We start from the raw sequence: 26,167 nt of genomic DNA on the forward strand, positions 1-26,167 counted from the left end.
TGCCACTAGTCATGACATAAACAATAAAATGCCATCAATGTTGTCTGCCAAAAATTTTTTAAATTCCTCTTTTCTGTGTTGTGAATTGTGCGCGCTGTAGCTGCACGTGCATCAACAAAGGAGCAGCGCCAAGCATGCGCCTGTGTATTAAGTAAAGGGCCGGCTGGCTCATCTCTTAAAGGGTGGACTCCAAAAAAAATAAAAAAATTCTTCTTTTCTGTGTTGTGAATTGTGTGCGCTGTAGCCGCATGTGCATCAACAAAGCAGCAGCGCCAAGCGTGCGCCTCTGTCATGAGTCTGTTAAAGGGTGGTGTAACCCCCAAAGAGCACTCCAAAAAAATCAAAAATTCTTCTTTTCTGTGTTTGTGAATTGTGTGGGCTGTAGCCGAATGTGCATCAACAAAGTAGCAGCGCCAAGCGTGCGCCTGTGTCATAAGTAAAGGGCTGGCTGGCTCGTCTGTTAAAGGGTGGTGTAATCACCAAAGTGCACTCCGAAAAAAAAAATATATTTTTCTGTGTTTGTGTGCGCCTTAGCCGCACGTATATATCAATATAACATAAATGGATGACGAAAATTTGTCTGATAAAAATAAAATAGGGAAAGATCAAGAACCACTTCCTCCTAGTGCTGAAGCTGCTGCCACTAGTCATGACATAAACAATAAAATGCCATCAACGTTGTCTGCCACGACTGATGCCCAATGTCATAGTAGAGGGCATATAAAATCCCAAATGACAAAGTTCAGGAAAATGACCTTAAAAAAAACATTTAAATCATCTGCGGAGAAACGTAACCTTGCCAATATGCCATTTACGACACGGGGTGGCAAGGAACGGCTAAGGTCTTTCCCTATATTCATGACTAGTGGTTCAGCTTCACATGACGATGAAAGCCCTCCTCCCGCTACAAATATCAAATGAGTTAAGCTGGCAAAAGCACAGCAAAGAACTATGCGTTCTAAGAAGATATCACAAATCCCCAAGGAGAGTCCAAGTGTGGCGGCAGTTGCGACGCCTGACCTTCCCAACACTGGACGGGAAGAGGTGGCTCTTTCCACCATTTGCATGCCCTCTGCAAGTGCTGGAAGGAGCACCCACAGTCCACGTGCTGATATTCAAATTGTAGATGTCACTGCTGAAGTACAATTGGGTGAGGATATAGGTGTAGCGGGCGCTGAGGAGGAAGTTGACGAGGAGGATTCTGATGGTGATGTGGTTTGTTTAAATCAGGCACCGTGGGAGACAGTTGTTGTCCGTGGGATGAAAAAGCCCATCACGGTCTTGCCTGGGCAGAAGACCACCTCTTTGGTCTGGCAATATTTCCATCCAAATCTGGACAACAACTGTCTTGCCATATATACTATATGTAAAGGTGAAATAAGTAGGGGTAGGGACGCTAACCACCAAGGAACATCCTTCCTTATACGTCACCTGCAGCGCGTTCAGAAAATGTTACTGTCAAGTTCAGAAACTTTGGCTAAGACCGTAAGCAGTCCAGGGACATTTAAATCCCTTTTTCCTGTTGTATCCAAGCGCCTGCAAACCACACCGACAACTCCCTCCTCGTCAATTTCCTCCTTAATAAGGATCGGAAGTAATCCTGCAGGCCATGTCACTGGCATGACTGACTCTCCTATCTGGGATTCCTCCGGAGGATCCTGCATTGCTACGCCTACTGCTGCCGCTGCTGCTGTTGCTGCTGGGAGTCGTTCATCATCCCAGAGAGGAAGTAGGAACACCACTACTTTTGACCCTCCAACAGTCCTTAGCAAGGAGAATGAAGTACGACAGCAGTCATCCTGAAGCAAAACGTATAACTGAGGCCTTGACTGCTATGTTGGTGTTAGACATGCGTCCGGTATCGCCATTGGTGCAGTGGAATTTAGACAATTGATGGAGGTAGTGTGTCTCTTGTTCCAAATCCCGTCTAGATTCCACTTCACTAGGCAGGCGATACCGAGAATGTACAGAGACATCAGAAAAAGTGTCCTCAGTGCTCTAAAAAATGCGGTTGTACCCAATGTCCACTTAACCACGGACATGTGGACAAGTGGAACAGGGCAGACTAAGGACTATATGACTGTGACAGCCCACTGGGTAGATGTATCGCCTTACGCAGCAACAACAGCAGCGTCACTAGTAGCAGCATCTCAGAAACGCCAGCTCGGTCCAAGGCAGGTTACGATGTGTATCACCAGTTTCAGTAAGAGGCACACTGCCGACAACCTCTTAGAGAAACTGAGGGAATTCATCGCCCAATGGCTTACCCCACTTAGACTCTCCTGGGGATTTGTGATATCTGACAATGCCACCAATATTGTTTATGTTTTGCTCACACAATAAATTTGATGGTGCACAATTTTCTGAAACACAACAAGGATGTGCAGGAAACGCTTTGGGTGGCCCAAAAAATTTCTGGTCACTTTTGCCATTCTGCAACTGTGTGCCGAAGACTGGAGCATGAGCAAACAGTCTTGAACCTGCCCCGCCATCACCTGAAGCAAGAGGTTGTGACTGTGAGGTCCTGATTTTGTTGTGGACCCAGGGTGGTATTAGGAGCAGACACTGAAGCAGACTTAAAAGAGAATGTGGAACTTTTAATGAGTGGTTTAGTAGACATGAATATGGCAACACAAAAGTCTGCGTAGTACTAAGGTGCACTTGGAGCTGTAGTGAGGCAATGGGAAAAAGTCCAGGTAGTGATAGACAGGAGACAGTCCAGTATTCCAGGTTTTGTGAGGCTGAAGTGAAGTGCTGGCTGAAGAAAACAAGATCCAGTGGAATGCAAGTGGAGGCAAGGTGCAGGGTACAGGAGTCTGAGGTACTCAGGCAAGGGAGAGGTAAATGGAGGAGACAGGGGAATGAAGCGGAGTAGGAGCAGGCAAGGTGAAGCAGGCTAGGCAGGGATTCCAATGACAGGTATATGAGCACAGGAACTTTCTCTCAGCTTCCGCTGAGAAACATGTTGCACTGGCAATGAAAGGGAGCTCTGAACTCCCTTAAATACCCAGTGCTCTGCCGTGACAGGCCAGAGAGAGAGCACGTGACACACCAGGTTAGGACGACTAGGTCACATGGCCAGAGGCAAGATGGCAGTGCCCATGCCAGAGCGGAACGGAAGCACTGCCAGGCTTAACCAGCCCAGAATGACAACATGCCCGCACAGAACCACGCACAGCCAATGCTCCCCGCCAGACACCAGCACCACCGCTAGACGCCCCTCGCCATAGCATCCTCACAGGTATCACACGCCGACCGCCATGCCGAGAAACCCTGGTCATGACAGTGACGACGTGGAACTCAACCCTCTATATGCTTCAGAGGATGGAGGAGCATCAAAAGGCCATTCAAGCCTATACATCCATCTATGACATAGGAAAAAAGGGGGTATGCACCTGAATCAAGCGCAGTGGAGAATGATCTCCATGTTCTGCAAGGTTTTCCAGCCCTTTGAACTTGCCACATGTGATGTTAGTTCAGACACTGCCAGGTTGAGTCAGGTCATTCCCCTCATCAGGCTTTTGCAGAAGCAGCTGGAGGGGAGGGTGAGGAATCGGTGGATGAGGAGGATGAGGACGACATCTTGCTTCCGTAGAGCCAGTTTGTGCAGGGACAGATTAATTGCCAGCATGTTTTGTGGGGGCCCAAACGAACCAATCATTTCAGCCACAGTCGAGTGGCAGACCCTGGCGCTGAAATGATTGGTTTGTTAAAGTGTGCATGTCCTGTTTATACAACATAAGGGTGAGTGGGAGGGCCCAAGGACAATTCCATATTGCACCTCTTTTTTTTCTTTGCATTATGTACTGTTTGGGACCTAATTTTTCAAACTGCCATCCTGTCTGCCACTGCAGTGTCACTCCTAGATGGGCCTCGTGTTTGTGCTGCCCACTCGTGTCGCTTAGCATAGTCATCCAGCTACCTCGGTGCAACCTTTTGGCCTAAAAACAATATTGTGAGGTGTTCAGTGTTCAGAATAGACTGGAAATGAGTGGAAATGAAGGTTATTGAGGTTAATAATAGCGTAGGAACATAAAACCCCCCACAAATTCTATGATTTTAGCTGTTTTTATGCTTTTTTCCCAAAAAAAATACAGATCCAAAACCCAGAACATAAAAACACGGAAGGGTGGTTTTGGCAAAACCAATCCAAATCCAAAACACGAAGAAAGATCCAGATCCAAAACACAAAACGCGAAAAGTGGACGGTGCACACCCCTAGCTGAAATACATTCAGGTGACATGTACCATGATGCTACTTTGTTAATTATGCTCGCCCTTTAAACAGCGTTTAGGTTGCCTGACACGCCTGCGTTCGCACATCCACTCCCCCGTTCACAAGCACCTTCCCCTGTTACCACCAACAAACGGCACTATCTGTCACTCAGAGCAGCGACCTGAGAGTGGCTTACGCGCTACCAAAATCAGATCGCAACGAATGACTTGCGCACGCGCACTGCGAATTATACGCATGCGCAGATGTGTGAAAATGTAGGGCATGTACCGACCAACTATGGGCCTGATTCAGGCCTGCTCGCAAGTGCACAGCGCTCGCAAGCGGGTCAATGTTTGCCCCCTGCGCATGCGCTGCCTCCGACGTGCGCATGTGCGAGCCCCAGCGAGTGACTGAAGTCGCTCCGGGGCTCGCTACAAGACAGGGCGGCTGTCAATGGGGAGTGACAGCTCACCCCGTTTTGTAGGCAGGGAGGGGGGGTGGTTAGGTAAACGCAGGCGTTCCCTTAGGAGCGCCTGGCATTTGTGGGCAGCCCTATTAGAGCAGGAAGTCCACTCGGGCTTGAGCAAGATGAGACCCTACCACAGGGTCTTGTCGCATACCCGATGGTCACGATAATCGCAACCATCTCCAGGCCACTCGCACAAACTGTGGGTGGTCACCCGACAGCTTTGCGAGATGGCAGGAGGAAGAAAGAAAAACACGCCCATCAGACCTGCGAGCTACCTCCAGCAGCGAGCGGGTCTGAATCAGGCCCTATGCGCGTGCCAGCATGTCAGATAATGATATCTAACATACACTGTGTTTGCAGTCAGATTTGGACCATTTCATTAATTTAAATGCTGTCAGAAATCGTTCATGAAATCGTTGGTAAAATCGTTCATCGTTCAAATCGTTCATTGTTCATCTAGCAAGTCTGACCATTTGTATGCACCATATCACTGCAGAATACTATTATTTATTCCCAGTTATTTAAATAGCGCACACATATTCTGCAGCGCTTTACAGAGAATATTTGGCCATTCATATCAGTCCCTGCCCCAGTGGAGCTTACAATCTATGGGCCTGATTCAGACCTGGTCGCAAGCGCTGAGCGCTCACAACTGGGTCGATGGAGGCCCGTTGTGCGCGAGACCCGGATAGTGATGGGCAATTCGTCGCTCCGGGTCTCGCACCAAAGGGGGCATGCTGTCGATGTTGAGTGACAGCACGCCCCCTTTGGTGGGCGGGCCGGGGGGGTGGCTGCCCAGACGGAGGCACTCCCATGCGAACGCCTACCGTCTGGGGGCGGCCCCACTGACATCACAAGTGATGTCAGTGGGAGAGCTTTCAGCTCTGTTTGAGCCAAAAGCTCTCTGGGGCTTGCGGCCACGAGACCCTACCACAAGGGTCTCGTCGCAAGACCATCATCCTGGCCACTCGCATTAGCTGTGGGTGGTCACCATCAGCAATGCGAGTGGCCAGGAAGCCGCTCCATAAAAAAAAAAAAAAAAAAAAGACGCCCTGATTCAGAGCGAGCGCTCTGTCAGAGCGACCGGCTCTGAATCAGGGTCAATATTCTCTACCACATGTACTCGCAAATACTTAGACACTAGGGTAAATTTTTGTTGGAAGCCAATTAACCTACCAGTATATTTTTGGATTGTGGGATGAAACCGGAGTGCACGGAGGAAACTCACGCAAGCACAGGGAGAATATAGAAACTCCACACAGGGCTGTAGCAGGAATCGAACCCAGAACCTCAGTGCTTTGAGGCAGTGATGCTAACCGTCCAAGAACTCCTCTACTGTGTCTGAGGCTGTTGCACCCCAAGAAGACCACTTTGTTTTGAGGTTTTTCCCCAGATATATATAAAAAAATAAATAGCAAAAAAAATGTCCTGTTGCCTTAAACAAAAAATAATTCAGACTTTTCTAATTGAATTTAAAAATGTATATTGTGTATTTCAAGAAGTGTGTGTTCAGATGAGTGACACAGTATATATTAATTACTGTTCTGTGTGCAGTGGTGTCCACCCATCACCTGCACCCCAAAACAATGGTGTCCATCCATCACCTGCACCCCAAAACAATTCTCACAAAGACCTGTTCTGTTTGTGTATAAAAAACAAAAATCAAAGACATTAGTGCAAGAAAATGTTCATAGTGTGTTATCCTTCCAGTGTAAGCGATATGCGATATGATGTGCTGTGTTGTCCCTCCATCATCATGCACCCCAAAACAATTCTCAAGTATAAATAAATAATTTCTTGGCTGGTGTCAAAAATAAAACCAATCATGGATCAGTCGATAAAAGAGCAGTGTCAGCAACCCAGTACTAGTGCTGCAGGTGCTGTTAGTCATGATAGAACTTCAAAATCTACTAAAGGTGGTTAAGGGCAAATAAAATCTAAACAATAGTTCACAATATTAAAAAAAATCACCTTCTGTGGCCCGTAAAGCTGTTTTTCAGACATGGATCGATGCCACACCCCCAACATTGTGACTTTTTAAGGAAAAGCTCTTCCATGTATTTAACATGGACTTGCTCGAACCTATGCTAGAAAAAGAAACTCGTGTATCAGGACTCTGGGGTTGATTCAATAAGGAACCCAGTTGCTTATATGCACTCAATCAGATGATTTTTTGCGTTCTTTCATGCATATGCATTGCAGTGCGTGGCCAGTAATTAGCTACTGCGATCGGGACTGCTATCACAGAGGCTATGCAGAGGCCATGGCAGAGTGATTGATAGGAAATGCCGTTTGTGGGAGGTGATGGGGCTGGTCAGGGAAATGCAGGCATGCCAGTGTGTTCAAATGACATTTCAGCATTTTACCACCCACAAACGGCCTCTCCTGTCACTCATTGCACTGGACTGTCTTTGTAGGGTGAGCAAGTGCATCCTAATCGTTCGTACTAGTTTGCGCTCGCACACTGCGAACTATACTCATGCGCACATTTGCAAACATCGCCAGCAACGAGCGATCGCTTGCTAGCGAGCAGATCTGAATCAGGTCCAGAGTGGGTTGTTTCCGGAAGGCTGTGCCCTGCTTACTTTTTTACGGAGGAATATCATACAACATAGCGCAAGAAGTACAGCTGTGCCAGATTTGTCATACCACACCGAGGACATAGGGACTGATTCAGCAAGGAACACAGTTGCTTATACGCACATAGTTGGCCGACTGTTACGTTCTGCGCAGGCATATGCATTGCAGTGTGGGCCTGCGAACTGTCCACCGGGACTGCGATTGCAGAGGCTATGCAGACCCATGTGATTGACAGGAAGTGCCATTTGTGGGAGGTGACGGGGGGGTCAGGGATACACAGGCGTACTAGTGCATTTGCACATCGTTTCAGGGGCATGCATAAATTATCCACAGCAATAACATACGCAGCCTGAGGCCTCATAGCGTGCACTGAAGTAAGCAATTCCTGAGTAAGGTCTGATCTGCCTTAACTGTGCGTATGGCTCCGATATTACGGATTGTTTCGCTATGTTGGCTGTGAGGATCCCGGGTTTATGCGTGTGTTATTTTTGCCCTTTCGCCTTATACCGTCTTGAGAAAGGCAGAAAGGTTATAGCCTTCTCTCGCACAGTACCCCAGGTCCTTTATGAGTCCCTTTAAATCGCACAGGAAACGACACAATAGCAAAGGTATAACGATACCTTTATTTTACACATACACTCTACTGCTACATGTAAAAGTAGCAACTACACACTATTATACAATATTACAGAAATGCCAGTAGTATTAGCTAAACCTTGGGGAACCCAGACGCATGTCGTTATAATAGAGGTCCTATTAGTGTTAGAAGGGTGGACAGCTATTCTGTCCGGCTTACTCACCTGGGCTGGGGACACCACACTTGTGTGAGGTTGCTGTGTGGCTCCACGCTTCTCCGGGAAATGTCTTCTCCATCCCTGACTTGCGGTTCCCGGCTACTTGGCCTGATTGTCCTCTGCTCGCCAAGAATCACCCGACTCCTGCCCAGCCTGGGTCCTGCCACTTTTGCTAGGACCTCCACTTCCCTCAGGTCTCAGGTCAGAACTCCCTCAAAACCCTTGCACTTGCCATTATGAAACCTATGATGTTCCCACGATTAGGTGCCACCCCTGAGCCCTTTTATTGGTTGGTTTGAATGCAGGGGCTGGGTACTGAGCAGTTAGTGATCATATCATTCCCTGCTTCACCCTGTAGATTTCGGTGCCGGCCCGTCTCGCAATGGCCACTTTGGTACAAAGGAAACTTAATCATGTTGATAAGAGGGCTGGCTCCCCTGGGGCTCTAGAAGGAGTCCCTGTTAACCCCTCATAGTCATTGGTGATGTCACATGCCATTCAGCTGACTGTAGCTTCCTGCCTAGAGCTTAGAGAGGGGGGCTGTGGGGGTTATCAGCTTTGTAACTTCCTATGGGGCATATCAGCAGGCACACACAGTTTACCTGCATATTACACACAGTAACACAACATGGTGAGACCCATTTATATAAGGTCATATTAATGTCCAATACGCAGTTCTGTCCACAGCACAATGTGATGCACAAATACTTCATTTGCATTATAATATGTCCCATTCCACTGACACACATGCTGTGGTGCTGAACAGGAGAAACAGCTATTTTCCACCTCCTGCCATTATACACTGGAAAGCAGAAAGCAGGCTATAAAAAGTACATGATTTTGGGATGGGCTGAGTAGCAGGCTTGTAAGATGCTAGGGGGGGTATATAGGCCATCACACATTGCAAGAATACGGATGTGAGTAAGGGGAAGTGGGCATCATTATGTTAAGCTGCGATCACAATGCCAATGCAAACATTTAAATATCACTGCTGATATTAGCAACTGCATTGTGTGCGTATAAGCAGAATAGCAATCCATGCTGAGTCAGGCCCTCTGAACTTAGAACAGAAGTGGGTGTATCACCTTCAGCATCAGTATCTAACACAAAACACAAGCTCATTCACAAACAGATGACTGTCTGTATCACTGGCTTCACTTAGAGGCATACCAGTGTCAACTTGTTATAAAAAGTCATGGATGTGATAGCAATAAAGGCTTACCCTGCTAAGACTTTACTCAGGATTTGTCGTTTTCGAGCATTACAATTCGGTGCATTTGAATACATACCATGTTTTGCACATACAATAAACTTGGTGGTTCAGAATTTTTTAAAAAAATGACAGGTGCAAGCAGGACATGCAACCGCATGTATAAGATTGCAGCAGCTGCAAGAATAGTTGAATTTGCCATTCCACCAACTGAAGCAAGAGGTAGTAACCAGGTGGGATTCAACTCTTTATATGCTTCAGCAACTGGAGGAAAAAGAAAAAGTCATCCAAACCTACACTACAAGCTATGACATACAGTAAGGAGAGGATGGGGATGTACCTTACTCCAGTACATTGGAAACTACTCTCCATTTTATGCAAAATACTGAATTTTTTTTTAAATAATAACCAATAAAGTGAGTTCAGACACTGCCATTCTGAGTCAGGTGATTCTGTTAGTTAAGCTACTGGAAAAGCAGCTAGAAAAACTGAAGGAGAAGATGAAATGAAGCGATTCCGCTATGTACTATATGTTGGACTTGTAGATGAAGTTCTTAATTCCCTTTTACCAGGAACAAAGGTTATGCAACATCTTGCAATTGGATCACATCTTTCACTTGGGTCACTACATTTTGGCATTCTTGCTTTATCCTAGGTCTAAATCCTACGTAATGTCTTTCCAACTGACACAGATTTTAAAATATGCAAAGAGCTCCTTGCATGCAAGTTGTCAGCTCAAGTGGCACATGACACGACCATGTCTCCTGCTTTGGTTTCTCCTGCAAATGTTGTTGCCACAAAAATACTGACCTTTCCCAAGAGATCCACTGGTGATGAGGTTGAATCAACTCAGCGCACCAGAGTGAATCATTCTTATGACTTTTGGTCAAGCTTAAAAGAGTTACCCAACATTTTTTACACCTCTACTGTAACTCTATCTGATAAAGTAAGCATCAATAGAATGGCGGAGGAGGGTCATTCCATGCCAAATCATCACCAAAAAAAAAATGTTTTAACCCGACCGTCTCAGATTTTCGTGAAATTTGGTAGGATAATAGATGGCATAAAGTAACTTTCATATGTAAAATTTTAGCCCTCAGTGATACACGGTGTTCATGTAACAGGGTTGCAAACATGACAAAAAGTGTAAAATTTATGCTAGCAAGGTCAACTAAAACAAATCATAACTTTGCTTCTAATTGTGGTAGAACTTTCACATTGGTCTTGTTTTGAAGTTAAGGGACCATAGTTTTAATAAAAAATAGTTTTTAATTTAAATATTGACATTTACATTTTAAGGTCACATGATGTAACATTTGACCTTGAATATCTAAAAAAGTGTATGTTTAATTTTTTTGTATATAAAGTATGTTCTACAATTAAATACAATCTCTTTTGGTATAAATTTCATTTTGGGAAGCCTTTGGGAACAAGAGTAAAAAAAGTGTTAATTACGCCAGTTGAACCCTTCTTGCACTAGCCATGCAACTGGCAAGTTCAGACTTGCCTTGTAGTGTCTCTCTCTGTGTTCTAGGGATGGCCATTGGTGGTTTTCCATTGATGGTCACCATTGGTGATAATCATTGATGGTACAATATCAATCTATGGTGAACCATCGATGGTTTGCACCACTCGATGGCCACCGCTGCCAGGTGTTTGGCAAGCTGGATGCTTATATAAAAACAGGGGACAGGGCTTAGGTGGTGGGGCTCAGTGGGCAGCAAGGGGATGGGGCTAAGCTCTGTGTCGAGCAGAAAAAAAACCATCGAGTTCCACTTTGCCATCGATGGCAGAATATAATTGGCTCTCTGCCATCGATGGCAAAACCATCGACCATCAGTAGTAAACCATCGATATTTGTAAACTATTGATGTTTGATGGCCATCCCTATTGTGTTCTTTTCAGTCTGGCTGTAGCTTCTGCATAGATAACTAGTGACTGAAGTGACTAAGGGGTAAATTTATTAAAGGTCGATTTGTCATTTTGAGTGATTTGAGGTGCGATTTTCATTTGATGTGTGTTCGATCTTGCTTTTGGGTATTTACTAAAGGCCAAATTGAATGTAAAATCGGACTTCAAATTGAAATTTTAGTCAAATCGGCCTCAAATCGACCATCGGAAAAACATTGGTACTTTTACATAGCCCAATACACAAAACCCTTATTTACTATCATTCAATTTGAAATCTCAAAATCTGACTTCAAATCGAACTTCAAATCACCAAATGAATAGACCTCTTCATGCTTTCGATTTGAGCATGAGCAGGTCGGATTGACACAGATACATGCAGACATCAGTGAGATGCCTGCATGTATCTGACTGTACAAAGTAAAGAAAGAGTTAAAAGTAAAAAAAAAATGATGTGAGGTGCCCCCCCAAAACACAACCAGCCCCGGACTGTTCAAACCCAGGTCTGGTTGACTAAGTACAGGAAAAAAATTACATATGGTCTCCCTGTACTCAGTACAACCAGATCTGGGCTATGGGAACAAGGGCTGGTTCTGGAATTACAGGGAAAAATTTGCGTAGGGTCTCCATGTAATTCTCAGAACCAGCCCCGGACTCTTTCTAACGGGGGACTGATGCCACAGCCAGTGGAGCCCTGTTACCGGGCCCCCCAGCTGCAGCATCAGCCCTGACCACTAGTCAGCCCAGGCCAGGGATTCCTGGGGAGTTGGAGACCCCTCCAATAAAGGGATCTCCCTCTCCAGGGCACCCCTAGCCTAAACTGATAGCCCAGTGCTATCCCCGCCACCCCTGGGTGGTGGGTGGCAGGTTGATTGTGTTAGTGTAGTGTCAAAATAGAAGACTATAAACATTGTCTTTACAGTAGAACTGCAGGTCCCAGCAAGCCTACCCCACATGCTGGTACTTGGAGAACCACAAGTACCAGCATGTGGGGCATTAAGGGCCCACTGGGACAGTAACAAGCAACAGTACATCAAGGTAAGTAAAATATTTACTGCCCACCAATGGTATATGCTTCTGCCCACCAATTAATGCCCCCTAAATGTTATTGCTGTAGTAGTTCCCCCTGTAAGAATGCCCCCTGTAGCAGTGCCCCCTGTAGTGAAGCAGCTTATATGAAATAAAAACCCACAATACTTACCTTAAGCCCCGCTCCCGCGTCAGCGCCATTTCACTCCGGCTGTGGACAGGGATGGTGGGTAGTGTAGGGCTGGTGCTGTCTGCTGTGTCCATCTGGGCTGGTGCTGTCTGCTGTGTCCATCTGGGCTGGTGCTGTCTGCTGTGTCCATCTGAGCTGGTGCTGTCTGCTGTGTCCATCTGGGCTGGTGCTGTCTGCTGTGTCCATCTGGGCTGGTGCTGTCTGCTGTGTCCATCTGGGCTGGTGCTGTCTGCTGTGTCCATCTGGGCTGGTAGCATGCTGCCTTTGTCATCAATAGCTGCTGCCTCGGTCAGGGGTGCTCCGAGCCCCAATTTCTGGACAAAAAAAAAATATATATATAATAATGTGTATTTTTTTTGTGTGTATGCGTGTGCATTAGCCGCACTTATTCAGACAGCAACCTAGTGTTGCCTGTGTCGTAAAATAGCTGTTGCCTCGGTCAGGGGTGTTCCGGGCCCTAAGTTCTGGACAAAAAAAACCATAATAAAAAGTGTATTTTTTTCCTGTGTGTGCATGTGCGTTAGCCGCACCTTGGCAACACTATTGCTGCATGCTTGGTGACTCTGCTGCAAGACCGCAGTGAATATGGAGGGCAGTCACATGACAGGAGATCAAGAACCACATGTTGTAGCTGCCGGCAGCAGTCATGATGATGTAAGGCCGCCAACATCCTCATCCTCGTCCTCTATGAAGGCCGATGCCCCAGGGCTGAAGTCAGGCCATGGACATGGAAAAGCAACTTCTTTTACTTTAATAAAGAAAAAAAAATCTAAAACCAATTTGGCTTTAGATAAACAAAAAATTGGCAATATGCTATTCACTACACAAAGTGGCAAGGAAAGGATAAGGCCTTGGCCTTTATCTATGACTGGTGGTGCTAGTGATGACAGCCCTTCTGCTTGTTGTAGTAGTGGTGGTACTATAAATAACATGAAAGTTGTTAAGAAGAAGACGAGTAAGACAGCTCCGAAAGAACTAACTGTGTGCTCCAAGAAATCAAAATCACAAATCCCTGATGAGAGTGTAAGTGTGTCCGCAGTTGCCATATGCGAACCAGACCTATCAAATAGTGTACTTGAGGATCCTCCTTCCAACATTTGCGTGCCCTCTGTAAATGTGGGGAAGGGCAGTCAACATATTGCTGAAGTAGTCATCGAGGATGCTTCTGTGGAATTGCACATGGAGGATGAGGAGGATATTTCAGTAGTTGCCGCTAAGGATGATGAGGATGTTGATGATGAGCATGTTGATGCCGAGGATGTCGTTTGTGTAAGTCAGGCAACAGTTGTTGCCCATGGTATGAAAAAGCCCATCAATATTGTGAGCTGTGAGGTGGTCAAAATTGACTGCAAATGACTGGGAATAAATGTTATTAAGGTTAATAATACTGTAGGAACAAAAACATCCAGACCCAAAACCAAAACATGCAAGGGTGGTTTTTCAAAACCAGATCCAGATCCAGAACATGAAGGAGAAACAGATCCAAAAACAAAACACGGTGGTCAGCACAGATCCCTACTGCATAAAGGGCACTACTACTGGGGGCATTACATAAGGGGCACAACTCCTGTGGGCATTGTATAAGAGGCACTAATGCTGTGGCCATTAAGTGTGTACAAGGGGCACTACTGTGGGCATTGTGTAAAAGGGGCACTCCTGTGTATCAGGGGCACTATCAGGGGCAGAACTATGGGAGACAATGGAGGCACCTGCCACCGGGTGCCAGCACTGAAGAGGCACTTCCTCCATTGCCCACAATATATTCATCCCACTTAGGACTGTAAATATGTACCCGGAGTGTACTGTCACAGCCGCCCAATATATGGCACCTCTTCCTGGCACCTGAGAAGCTACCGTAACCATATACTATGAGATAGATAGAAAGATATGAGATAGATAGATATGAGATAGATAGATAGATAGATAGATATGAGATAGATAGATAGATAGATAGATATGAGATAGTTAGATAGATAGATAGATAGTTAGATAGATAGATAGATAGATAGATATGAGATAGTTAGATATGAGATAGATAGATAGATAGATAGATAGATAGATAGATAGATATTAGAGAGATAAATAGATAAATAGACAGATAGATAGAGGCCTATCCATTAGCAGATAAAATGAATGATTGAACGATATATCGTTCAATTGTTCATTATATCTGCTAATGGATTGGCCCTGATCGATGACAGATGCACACTCCCACGGCCAATAATTCGCATCTATCATCTCTCCAACATGTTGGTCAATTATCGCATATAGCAGTACAATATTAGCAATATCGTGCAGTTTATATGCGGTAAACGATGAAAGACATTAGCAGCAGCTACAGAATGATGTCATGCGATATCGTTCATCGCTCGTTGTTTGCAAAAATCTGTCATGTACATGACAGATATCGTTCAGCACAGCCACTGGAATTTTCAAGGGATATCTTTTGTCTTTCATCGCTCAGAAATACATCTGCTAATGGAAAGGCCCCTTCAGATAGATAGATAGATAGATAGATAGATAGATAGATATGAGATACTTAGATTGATAGATGGATAGATAGATAGATATGAGATAGTTAGATTAGATTATAGATAGATATGAGATAGTTAGATATGAGAGAGATAGATATTAGAGAGATACTGTAGATAGATAGATTATAGATAGATACAGTAGATAAATAGATAGATAAATAGATAGACATGCACAGTGCTTAAAGTGGTCCTAGAGAAGTGGTGGAACTCCCTTTATTCAGTGTCCACAGTAGTGGTAGTGCCCCTTGTGCAGTTCCCCCAGTAGTGGTAGTGCCCATTATGCGGTACCCCCAGTAGTGGTGCTCCTTATGCAGTTACTCCAGCAGTGGTAGTGCCCCTTATGCAGTGCCCATAGTGGTAATTCCTCTTATGCAGTGCCCCTTATTCAGCGCCCCCAGTAGTGGTGCCCCTTATGCAGTGCCCTCAGGATTGATGCCCCCTCTAGTAATGCCCCCAGTAGTAATTCCTCCTGTAGTAGTGCCCCCTGTATTAATGCCCCAGTAGTAGTGCCCCAATAGTAATGCCCCCAAGTAAATACCCCAAGTAGTAGTGCCCCCAAGTAAATGCCCCCAGTAGTAGTGCCCCCAATAGTAATGCCCACGAGTAAATGCCCACAGTAGTAGTGCCCCCTAGTAATTGCCCCCAGTAGTAGTGCCTCCTGAAGTTATGCCCCCAATATGGAAGTTGCTTACACAAAAAAAGAAAAATAATACTTACCTTAAGCCTTACTCTCGTGTCTGTCCGGCTGACTGCTCCTTGGAACTATGGTAGAGACGCCATGACTTCTCTCCCATAGTGCACTGCGGGACCAGGAAGCCAGAGCTCAGATGTGATCTCCAGCCTCCGGCTGGCGCTGCGGGGAGGGAGCCAGGCACCCGCTGGTAACAAATCTCAGCAGGCGCCCGGCAAATGGAGCATCCCTGCGGTGCCGGGCTAAGGTCAGTTGGAGGAGGCGGAACTGGTCCCGTCTCCAAATAGAAGTGACGGAACGCAGTTCCGCCCCATTCCGGCCCACATTAACCCTATTTATTTTACCTTTTTTTAGGGGGGAGCACCAAATTATAACGTGGCTCTGGGCATTTGGGATGAATGCCACTGGGCACTATGGGCCTGATTCAGCAAGGTACGCATGGATGCAGACGCACGCCCCCATTCGCTGCGAGAATATTCTAATCAATGCATACACATGGAGACCGTAGCACAAGATGCAGATGCCCTGTCCCATACTATGTTGCCCATCTCCCTTTACTCACACCCTAATCAGCACACAAGATAGTGTAAACATCGAGAACCAGCGGTCCCATTAGCATAATAGTGGTTGACCTGACTTGCCGCAGGATTTTGTCCACTTCCTGTGTACCTCTTACGGTATGGCTGCATATGCCGCTGCACTGCCTTACTTATGCATGCCCCTATGACAGCGTTATAACGCCTGCATTCGCCTGACCACCCCCCGTCACCACCCACAAACGGCATTACCTGTCAATCAATATCGGAGGGGTCTGCGTACACACTGCATGTAGTCTGCGTACCCTAACCCAATCGCACTGACTAGTACGCGCATGTGCAATGCAAAAACATTGTCCGAGTGTGTGCGTTCTCTCCTGTGAGTTCCTTGTTGAAACAGGCCCTACAGTATGTGCGGTGTAATGTGGATAAGATTGTGCAACTGCTGAGTAATATTTCTTGTGGGTGCCTATAGGTGTTTTTTTTTCCTGTGGGTGTATATTGTGTGTTTAGTTTTTCGTGTGTGTGTCTGTGTTTTTTTTTTCATGTGGAGCCCATGGTCCCAATTTCACAATGAGACATAACCCCTTTTTACCACCCGCTAAAGGGCTTATGTCCTGCTTTCAGTATTTAACAAACAGCACTGAGCTTACCTTCTCACTGTTTGTAACGCTTACAAGCGATACAGGGCCTGATTCAGAGCCGGACGGTATTTGCGCTCGCTCGTTTAGAAAAAGGGTCCGGCTATTTAAATTGAGCGCTCGCTCTTTGTGGTCTGTTGACGCCTCTCTGAGCGAGCGAACTAAATATGCCCTCGCTATTTTGTAAAGACGCCCCCTGGCCGCTCGCATCCTATGTCATCTCTGCTATTTATTTGATTAATCGAGTACATCGAAAGGCGTATGAACTGCTCGCAGTGCTTGTGGTTGGATTTTCCTACCGCAATCATGCGAACAGTTCAGGCTAAGAGACAACCAAGTGACGTGGTCGATGACGCTGCTTTGTTAATTATGCACACCCTTAAAATGCCCGTTTTGACCATTTGGCACGCCTGCGTTCGGATCTCCACTCCCCGTTTTCGCTTGGGGCGAACGAGCGGCCGCTTACGAGCGGCTCTGAATCAGTCCCACAGTCCACATTGCGCCCATATTTAATAGGGGCCCCCACATGTTTGTTGCCCAGGGGCCCCCACAGACCTTAATTCGGCCCTGTGCCACCAATGTGTGTATGCTGCAGTCCACCAATGTTTGCCCCCGCAATATTACTGCTGTCACCAATGTGTGTATACCAGTGTGTTTCACCCAACACTGATGTCCATTAATATGGTGCTGCCCACTGTGCAATTAAAAATGCAATACTAGTTTTCTTTAGATTTTTTTTTATTAAATCGTACACAAACAAGTGTAAAAATTGCATTGATGCAAACACTTAATTGTAAAAAATTTTTTTATAAAACACAGCATAAAAACTTTGTGAAATAAAATTAAAAATGCTAAAACTGTTGTCTTCATCATTCCACTTGTAGAGTGGGTGGAATATGGTGGTGGGTGCTGTTGGGTTGGTGGTGTGGAAGCACTGATTGTGGTGACTGGATAGATAGCTGGCTGCTGAGGGTTTGGAACAATAGAACAATACTGGAGTGATAGGTTGGTGTAGTGGGGGGTGGTGTCTTGCCTCTTGTGACACTATGACTTAATGCTCAGATAATTTGCAACTGAGACCACGTACCATAGCATCGTATACCAGAAGTTGGAAGTGCAGGCATTGTTTTGGGTCCATTACTCTCATTTGTGACCAAAAAATGTCATATTTGTCAGGTGGTTTCTGAGCAACCTCCTCCATGTTTTAAAAAAATTTCAGTTGATGCCATTGCAGTGCTGTTTGCTTTTGGCAGGTGGCTGGGGTGTACATATTTCCACCTTACTTTCCTCGACTTCTGTTGGGTTATTGGTGGCAGTGTCTAGATCCAGGTCAGGTGTAGATGTCTGTAAAATAATAAAGTGAGTTAAGGTTCATGTATTTAATTTTGTTTTTTATTTCATTCTAGTTCCCTTCAAATGTGGAGGAATGGAAAAGCATTGCTGAGGAGTTCAAATCACGGTGGAACTTCCCTAACTGTGCGGGGGAGCCATTGATGGCAAACATGTGAGGATAACCCTACCTGCCAACTGAGGATCCTTATATTATAATTATAAGGGATTCTTCAGCATTGTCATGATGGCCACCGTCAGTGCTAGCTATGAATTTATATTTGTAGACGTTGGCAAGAAAGGAGGTGCCTCTGATGGGGGGTCCTTCAGGGAGACGCTTTTTTATGAAAGGCTCATCTCAAAAACCCTAAAGTTACCAACTGCTGAGGAAAGCAAGTACGGGCTAAATTTTGTATTCATTGCAGATGAGGCCTTTGCACTGCATGAGCACAAGCCATTTGCGCATATGGGGCTGAACAAGGAGAAGCGTATCTTCAACTATCAGCTTTCTAGGACACGTCGTATAGTGGAGAAGGCGTTTGGCATCCTGAACAATCGCTTCAGGATATTCCACACAGCCATCAACCTACGTGTGGACAAGACAGAGTGGGTTGTTTTTGCATGCTGTGCCCTGCTTACTTTAACACGGAGGAAAAGCATACAGCAAAGCGCAAGAAGTACAGCTGTGCCAGATTTGTCATACTACACCGAGGAAATAGGGCCTGATTCAGCAAGGAACGCAGTTGCTTTTATGCATGCAGTTGGCCAATTGTTTTGTTCTGGCATGCATATGCATGCGCGTCTGTGAACTAGCCACTATGACCAGGACTGCAATCGCAGCGGCTTTGCAGACCCATGGCAGAGTAATTGACAGGAAGTGCCATTTGTGGGAGGTGACGGGGGGGTGGTTGCCGGAACACAGGCGAGCCAGTGCATTCACCCGCCGTTTCAGGGGCGTGCATTAATTATCCACTGCAATACCATACGCAGCCTGAGGCCTCATTACATCCGCTAAAGTAAACAATTCCTGAGTGAGGTCTGACCTGCCTTAACTATGCATATGGATCCGATGTTACTCGATGTTACCGATTGTTTCGCTATGTTAGCCAAGTATACGGATGTGAGTAAGGGGAAGTGGGCGGTTATCGCAATGCGAATGCAATCATTTACATGTCACCGCTGATATTAGCAACTGCATTGTGTGCGTATAAGCAGAATAGCGATCCATGCTGACTCAGGGCCTGATTCAGAGGCGCTCGCAAAAAGCGAGCGCTCGCTCTGAATCAGGGCGGGCACAGGTTTTTTTACTTGCGGCCTCTTGGCCGCTCGCATAGCTGTGGGTTACCACCCACAGCTATTGCGAGCGGCCATGATGATGGTCGGGCTTGCGATGAGACCCTTGTGGTAGGGTCTCGTGGCCGCAAGCACCAGAGAGCTTCTGGCTCAAACAGAGCCGGAAGCTCTCTCACTGACATCACTGGTGATGTCAGTGGGGCTGCCCACAAACGGAAGGCGTTCGCATGGGAACGCCTCCGTTTGCGAAGCCACCCCTCCGCCACACCTACAAAATAGGGCGAGCTGTCGATCAACATCGACAGCCGCCCCTTTTGTAGTTAGTCCAGGAGCGAGCGCTTTTTGTGCTCGCTCTGGGGCTCTCGCACGCGCAGTACACACGCCGCGCGTGCGCACTGGGCCACCATCGACCCGCTTGCGAGCAGGTCTGAATCAGGCCCTCAGGCCCATAGATTGGTGGACTTCTGTTGCTGGAGCAGGGGTTCCTCAAGCGGCCACTGTACGCGCAAAACAGGCCAGGTAGGAGTACCTGACCTATTTTAATGGAGTGGGGCCAGTGCCCTGGCAGGAAGACAGCATAAAATAAAGTACTCAAATTAAATTGAAATATTCTAAATAAAACTGAACATTGTACATGGTGTGTATACACTATGGAGCTCATTCAGACCCACTCGTTAAGATGCATACTCTCGCTGCTGCCGATGGTATGTAGTGTGTATCCATTGTGCCTATGCATCGCAGTGTGCATGTGCATACCTTAGCGAAAGATCACAATGCATTCGCTCGCTGCGCATAGACAGCCCAGCAGAGTGAGTGACAGGGGAAGCCATTTGTGGGTGGTAACAGGGGCTGGCCATTAAAAATGGGGGAGTGGAGGTGCAAACGCAGGCGTGCCTTAGCATCTCAGCGGCGTTTTAGAGGTGTGCATAATTAAAAGACAGCATCATAGTACACGTCACCTGGCTTGTTATTACACTGAAGTGCTCGCAGTGCTTGCGGCAGGGAATGGTCAACCTCAAGCGCTGCGATCGCATCCGATGTACCGATGGTTGCATACACTTCCTGGACATGACGTGCACAAGTGGGAGTCTTAAACAGGCTGGTGGGTGTTTGCATACATTATGTGATCGCTCTCTAAGAAATAGGGGGCATGCTAATGCACTGTTGTGCGGGAGCCCTGCCTACGCAATTTGCATACACATCGTGCGAGCGGCTCTGAATCAGGCCCTATGTCTCTACCTACCAAATGAAGACTTTCTGTTTCCTCCTCCTCAAACTCCTCTCCACAATATGGGTCCAATGTGCACTCTGGTGGTCGTTTTGGCTCCTGCCCAACGGTGAACATTAGATGATTATAATACCATAAGGATAGTTTATAGAGCTCACCTCCCCCTGCTCCAGAATGTAGGGAATCCTTATATTTTTGATGTTATTTGATTAACACGGTTCTCAGATTCTGTATCTTCTTCACCCAGGCCACGTCTGCGTCACTGTTTTGCCTTTTACTGTAGTTGACCATTTGTACAAATGCCTGTTTTATTTTTTTTAGAATAATCTTTGGACTCAACTCTCCAGAGGCACGCGTTGGACTGATATAGTTCTAGGAAGCCAGTCCAGAATTGCCGATTTCTCTCAGCCATATCTGTGAACAGATAAAATAAAAAACTATAAATATAGAGGTAGGCGACGCTACATAGCAACCATATACCTAACGTTTCAAGTTGTGTTGTGCGTGGCCCATAGCACTGGAACTATTCTTTGAGAAATTGATGGTGCAGGAGCCATCATGCATGTACTGATTTGGAAATTTGATTAATATGGCTACCCACAGTAAGGGGGTGACCATGTTACATATATGGTACAGCCTCCAACCAAAGAGGGCCTTTTAAAAAAAATAATTAAAAAAATAAAAAGTATGTTAAATTGTTTGTGTTTTTGTTAGGATGTAATTAGACTTTAATGTTTTAATGTATAGTTTGAATTATTGAATTAATTAAGTAGTCAACTTTGATTAAGTTTAAAAGCTGGTGCATTAAATATCAAAACTTACCTAAGGGTCAACCTTGTCTTGGACAACGGCAAAAACAACCTGTAAAATACAAGTTGAGTCTCCCATATCCAAAATGCTCGGGACCAGGGATATTTTGGATATCGGAATATTCCGTATTTTGGAATATTTGTATACCATATTGAAATATCTTCGGAATAGGTCCCAAATCTAAACACAGAATGTATTTATGTGTTATATACACCTTATACACACAGCCTGCAGGTAATTTTATACAATATTTTCAATAATTTTGTGGCTCAAACAAAGTTTGTGTACATACATGAAATTCATTTATGTTTCATTTCATATACACCTTATACACACAGCCTATAGGTCATTTATACTATATTTGTAATAATTTGTGCCTTAGACAAAGTTTGTGTACATTGAACCATCAAAAATCAAAGGTTTCATTATCTCAGTCATGCTAAAAATATTCCGTATTTCAGAATATTTGGATATGAGAGACTCAACCTGTACAAGGCAAAATGTAATTAATTACGGACATCATGTGGTAACACTTCTAAACGAATGAACATTTTGGACAGAATACATTGGTGGGCAGTAGTGGTGTGGGATGATAGGGGTGGCATGCAGAATACATTGGTGGGCAGTGGTGGTGTGGGATGATAAGGGTGGCATGCAGACTACATTGGTGGGGAGTGTTGGTGTGGGGCGATAGGGGTGGCATGCAAAATAGATTGGTAGGTGGGCAGTGGTGGAGTGGGGTGATAGGGATGGCATGCAGAATACATTGGTGGGCAGTGGTGGTGTGGGGTGATAGATTAGGTGGATAGGCAGCACTGTACCTACCAATATTTGCTGAATGATGCAGCGAGGTAGCAGCTCCGTTATCAAGTCTGTGATCAGCGTCTTCGGTCCAGAAAGTGGTAGTGTCCAGGGAGTGGCTGTGATGACGTCCATGTAGTTCGTCGTTCATAGCATACACACTGGATGACATATACCTAGTTGTTAATGAGAATTATAAAATTGAGCTGCAAGTACAGATGACAGAGGACCTCGCTAATGACCCGTGGGAGCGTGCGTCGCTAGCGATATAGTGCGTACATACTAGACGATAAAACAAATTTGTCGTAATGATGTGTTGTTATCGGCATTATCATTTAAAATATTGTCTAGTGTGTACGCACCATTACAATGCATTGTTACAGGTATACAATGGTCATCTGTTGAATTTCCACTAGATGGCAAAAGAATCTCATCTTAGAAATCGTTACAGAGCCCTCAGAAAAGATAAAATGGAACCTCATGTAAATCACTGTACATCACAAATGTCAGCACTTGACAGTATTATTATTATTATTATTATTATCGTTTATCTATATGGCGCCACAAGTGTTTTGCAGCGCCTTACAAGGTACATAACCAAAAAGTGACTTACAGTAAAATACAATACAATGAAGGACAAGGACATGGATAATATACATTGATACATAGGTGGCCATAACACCCACATAAGCAACAGTAAGAAGTAGATGAACATGAAATAAGGAGAAGCACAAGAGGGTAGAGGGCCCTGCTCGCAAGAGCTTACATTCTCAAGGGGAGGGGCAGACAGATAGGCATGATACAGATGGGGAAGACGGAGGAGGGAGCATGTAGTAGCAAGTTAGGATGAGAGCTGGAAAGCATTAATGAAGTAGTGGGTCTTGAGAGCCTGTTTGAAGGATTGTAGAGAGGTGGAGAATCTGATGGGGAGAGGGAGAGAGTTCCAGAGGTGGGGAGCAGCACGGGCAAAGTCTTGGAGGCGGGAGTGGGAGGAAGTAATAAGTTGGCATGAGAGGCAGTGTGCATTTGTTGAATGAAGAGGGCGAACAGGAAAGTGAAGGGAGATGAGGTCAGAGATGTAAATGGGAGAGGAGTGTGTGAGGGCTTTGTAATCGAGTGTGAGAACCTTGAATTGGGTTCTGAAGGGGAAGGGGAGCCAGTGGAGGGCTTGTATGAGAGGGGAGGCAGATGTAGAGCATTTGGAGAGGAAGATAAGCTCTGCAGCAGCATTAAGGATAGACTGTAGAGGAGAGAGATGGGATTTGGGGAGGCCAGATAGGAGAAGGTTACAGTAATCCAATCTTGAGATGACCAGTGAGTGTATTAAGCTCTTTATTAGCATCCTGGGTGAGAAAGGGTCTGATCCTGGAAATATTTTTAAGATGGAAATGACAGGACTGTGAGAGGTTCTGGATATGTGGTTTAATGGAGAGGGAGGAGTCCAGGATAACTCCAAGACAGCGCACTTTGGGGCTAGAGGAGATAGTTGTGCCATCAATTGATAAAGAAATAGTGGGAGGTGAGGTTATGTGGGAGGGTGGGAAGATGATCATCTCAGTCTTAGACATATTAAGTTTAAGAAATCTCTGGGACATCCAGGAAGATATAGCAGAAAGACAGTTGGACATACGAGTGAGGAGAGAGGTCAGGGGAGAAAAGGTAGAACTGAGTGTCATCAGCATAGAGATGATAATGGAGGTCAAAAGAGCTGATGAGTTCACCTAGAGAGGATGTATAGATGGAGAAAAGGAGTGGTCCAAGAACAGAACCTTGGGGAACACCTACTGTGAGAGGATGTGGGGGGGGGAGATAGGCAATGAGAGGAGACAGAGAAGGATCGATCAGAGAGGTAGGAGGATAGCCAGGAGAGGGCAGTGTCACGTAGACCAAGGGAGTGTAGGATTTGCAGCAGGAGAGAGTGGTCAACAGTGTCAAAAGCAGCAGAAAGGTCAAGGAGAGTGAGTAGAGAGTAGTGGCCTTTGGATTTGGCAGCAAGGAGGTCGTTGCTGACTTTAGTGAGGGCAGTTTCTGTGGAGTGGAGAGAATGGAAGCCAGACTGAAAAGGGTCAAGGAGGGAGTGGGAGGAAAGAAAGCTGGTAAGGCAGTTGTAAACAATACGCTCAAGGAGTTTGGATGCAAAAGGGAGGAGAGACATGGGTCGGTAGTTGGCGAGAGTGTTAGGATCAAGAGTAGGTTTTTTAAGAATGGGGGAGACAAGGGCATGTTTGAATGCAGAAGGGACAGTGCCAGATTGAGGAGGTGGGCAAGATGGGAACAGGCACAGGGAGAGCGGTAGTGTAGGAGATGTGAAGGGATAGGGTCAAGGGGGGAGGTGGAAGGGGGGAGGACTGGATAAGGGCCATGACTTCCTCTCCAGATACAGGGGAGAAGGATGTTAGTGTAGGTAAAATGGAAGGGGATGACCCGGGAAAGGAGGAGGTGTAGTGCTGGGGAACTGGTGGGATATGATATCCTGACATATGTAGTCAATTTTAGATGTGAAGTAGGAAGCAAAGTCAAGTTCAGAGAGCAAGGAGGGAAGGCGAGGAGGGGGTGGGCAGAGGAGGGAGTGCAGGGTGGTGAAGAGACGCTGCGGATTTGAGGACTGGGAGGAGATGAGGTGCTTGAAGTATGACTGTTTAGAGAGGGAAAGGGCAGCACTGTAGGATGAGAGCATAAATTTGAAATGGAGAAAATCTGCCTTAGAGCATGACCTTCTCCACTGTCGCTCGGCAGTTCGGGAACACTTTTGCAGATATCTGGTGCATTTGGAATGCCAGAGTTGAAGCGTGGATCTGCGAGGGTGAGTAGTGATCGCCGGAGCAACAGAGTCCAGAGCAGAAGTAATAGAGGTATTGTTTAGGGAAGAAGCTTGTTCAGGGCAGGAGAGAGAGAGAGCAAAGGAGAGAGAAGCGAGTCAAGTAGGGAAGAAAAGGATACGGTGTCGATAGCCTCAATGTTACGCCTAGTGATAGTGGCCTTGGGAGGTAGAAGGAGAGAGGGATAAGTTAAAAGAGAGAAGGTGATGGTCAGAGAGGGGGAATGGGGAATTGGAATAATCAGAAATATCACAATGGTGAGTAAAGACCAGATCAAGCGAATGCCCACTCACATGGGAGGGTGAGGAGGTCCATTTGGAGACACCAAATGAGGATGTGAGGGTAAGGAGTTTGGAAGCAGAGAGTTCAGTGGGGATATCAATTGGAATATTGAAGTCACCTAAGATAATGGAGGGAAGGTCTGAGGAGAGAAAGTGAGGGAGCCAGGAAGCAAAGTTGTCAAGGAATTTGGAGGGAGAGCCAGGGGGACGGTAAATGATAGCTACTCACAGGTGTACTGGTTGGAAAAGATGTATAGTATGAACTTCAAATGTGGAGAATGTAAGGGATGGTTCAGGAGGTATAAGTTGGTAGGTGTAACCAGGGGATAGAAGGACGCCAACACCACCACCATGGCGACCCCCAGGCTGAGGGGTGTGAAAGAAGGTGAGGCCCCCAGAGGAGAGAGCTGCAGCAGAAGTGGTGTCAGAAGGTGAAATCCTGGTTTCAGTAATGGCTAGGAGATGCAAGTTGTTGGAGATGAAAAGGTCATGGGTGGGAACCAGTTTATTACAGACTGATCTGGCATTCCAGAGTGCACAGAATAAAGTGACAGAGGCCCTGATTCAGAGCCAGATGCACTGACAGAGCGCTCGCTCTGAATCAGGGCCATCCCTCTTAGTTTTTAGAGCGGCCTCCTGGCCGCTCGTATAGCTGTGGGTGACCACCCACAGCTATAGTGAGTGGCCAAAAAGATGGTCGCGATGGTCAAGACCATCGTGACCATCGGGCTTACGATGAGACCCTTGTGGTAGGGTCTTGTTGCCGCAAGCCCTGGAGAGCTTTCGGCTCTATCAGAGCCGAAAGCAC

The 26,167-nt window shown here is 46.0% G+C and overlaps 1 pseudogene; it reads right to left on the reverse strand.

Moving 5' to 3' along the window:
* Positions 1 to 21,060, reverse strand: part of LOC148518913 (uncharacterized) — a 35,994-nt pseudogene extending 14,934 nt beyond the window's left edge.
* Between the last annotated feature and the right edge of the window lie 5,107 nt (positions 21,061 to 26,167).

This window comes from Taudactylus pleione, unplaced genomic scaffold (genome assembly GCF_031769625.1).
Source record: "Taudactylus pleione unplaced genomic scaffold, aTauple2 ptg000198l, whole genome shotgun sequence".
In the NCBI taxonomy this organism is placed as follows: Eukaryota; Metazoa; Chordata; class Amphibia; order Anura; family Myobatrachidae; genus Taudactylus; species Taudactylus pleione.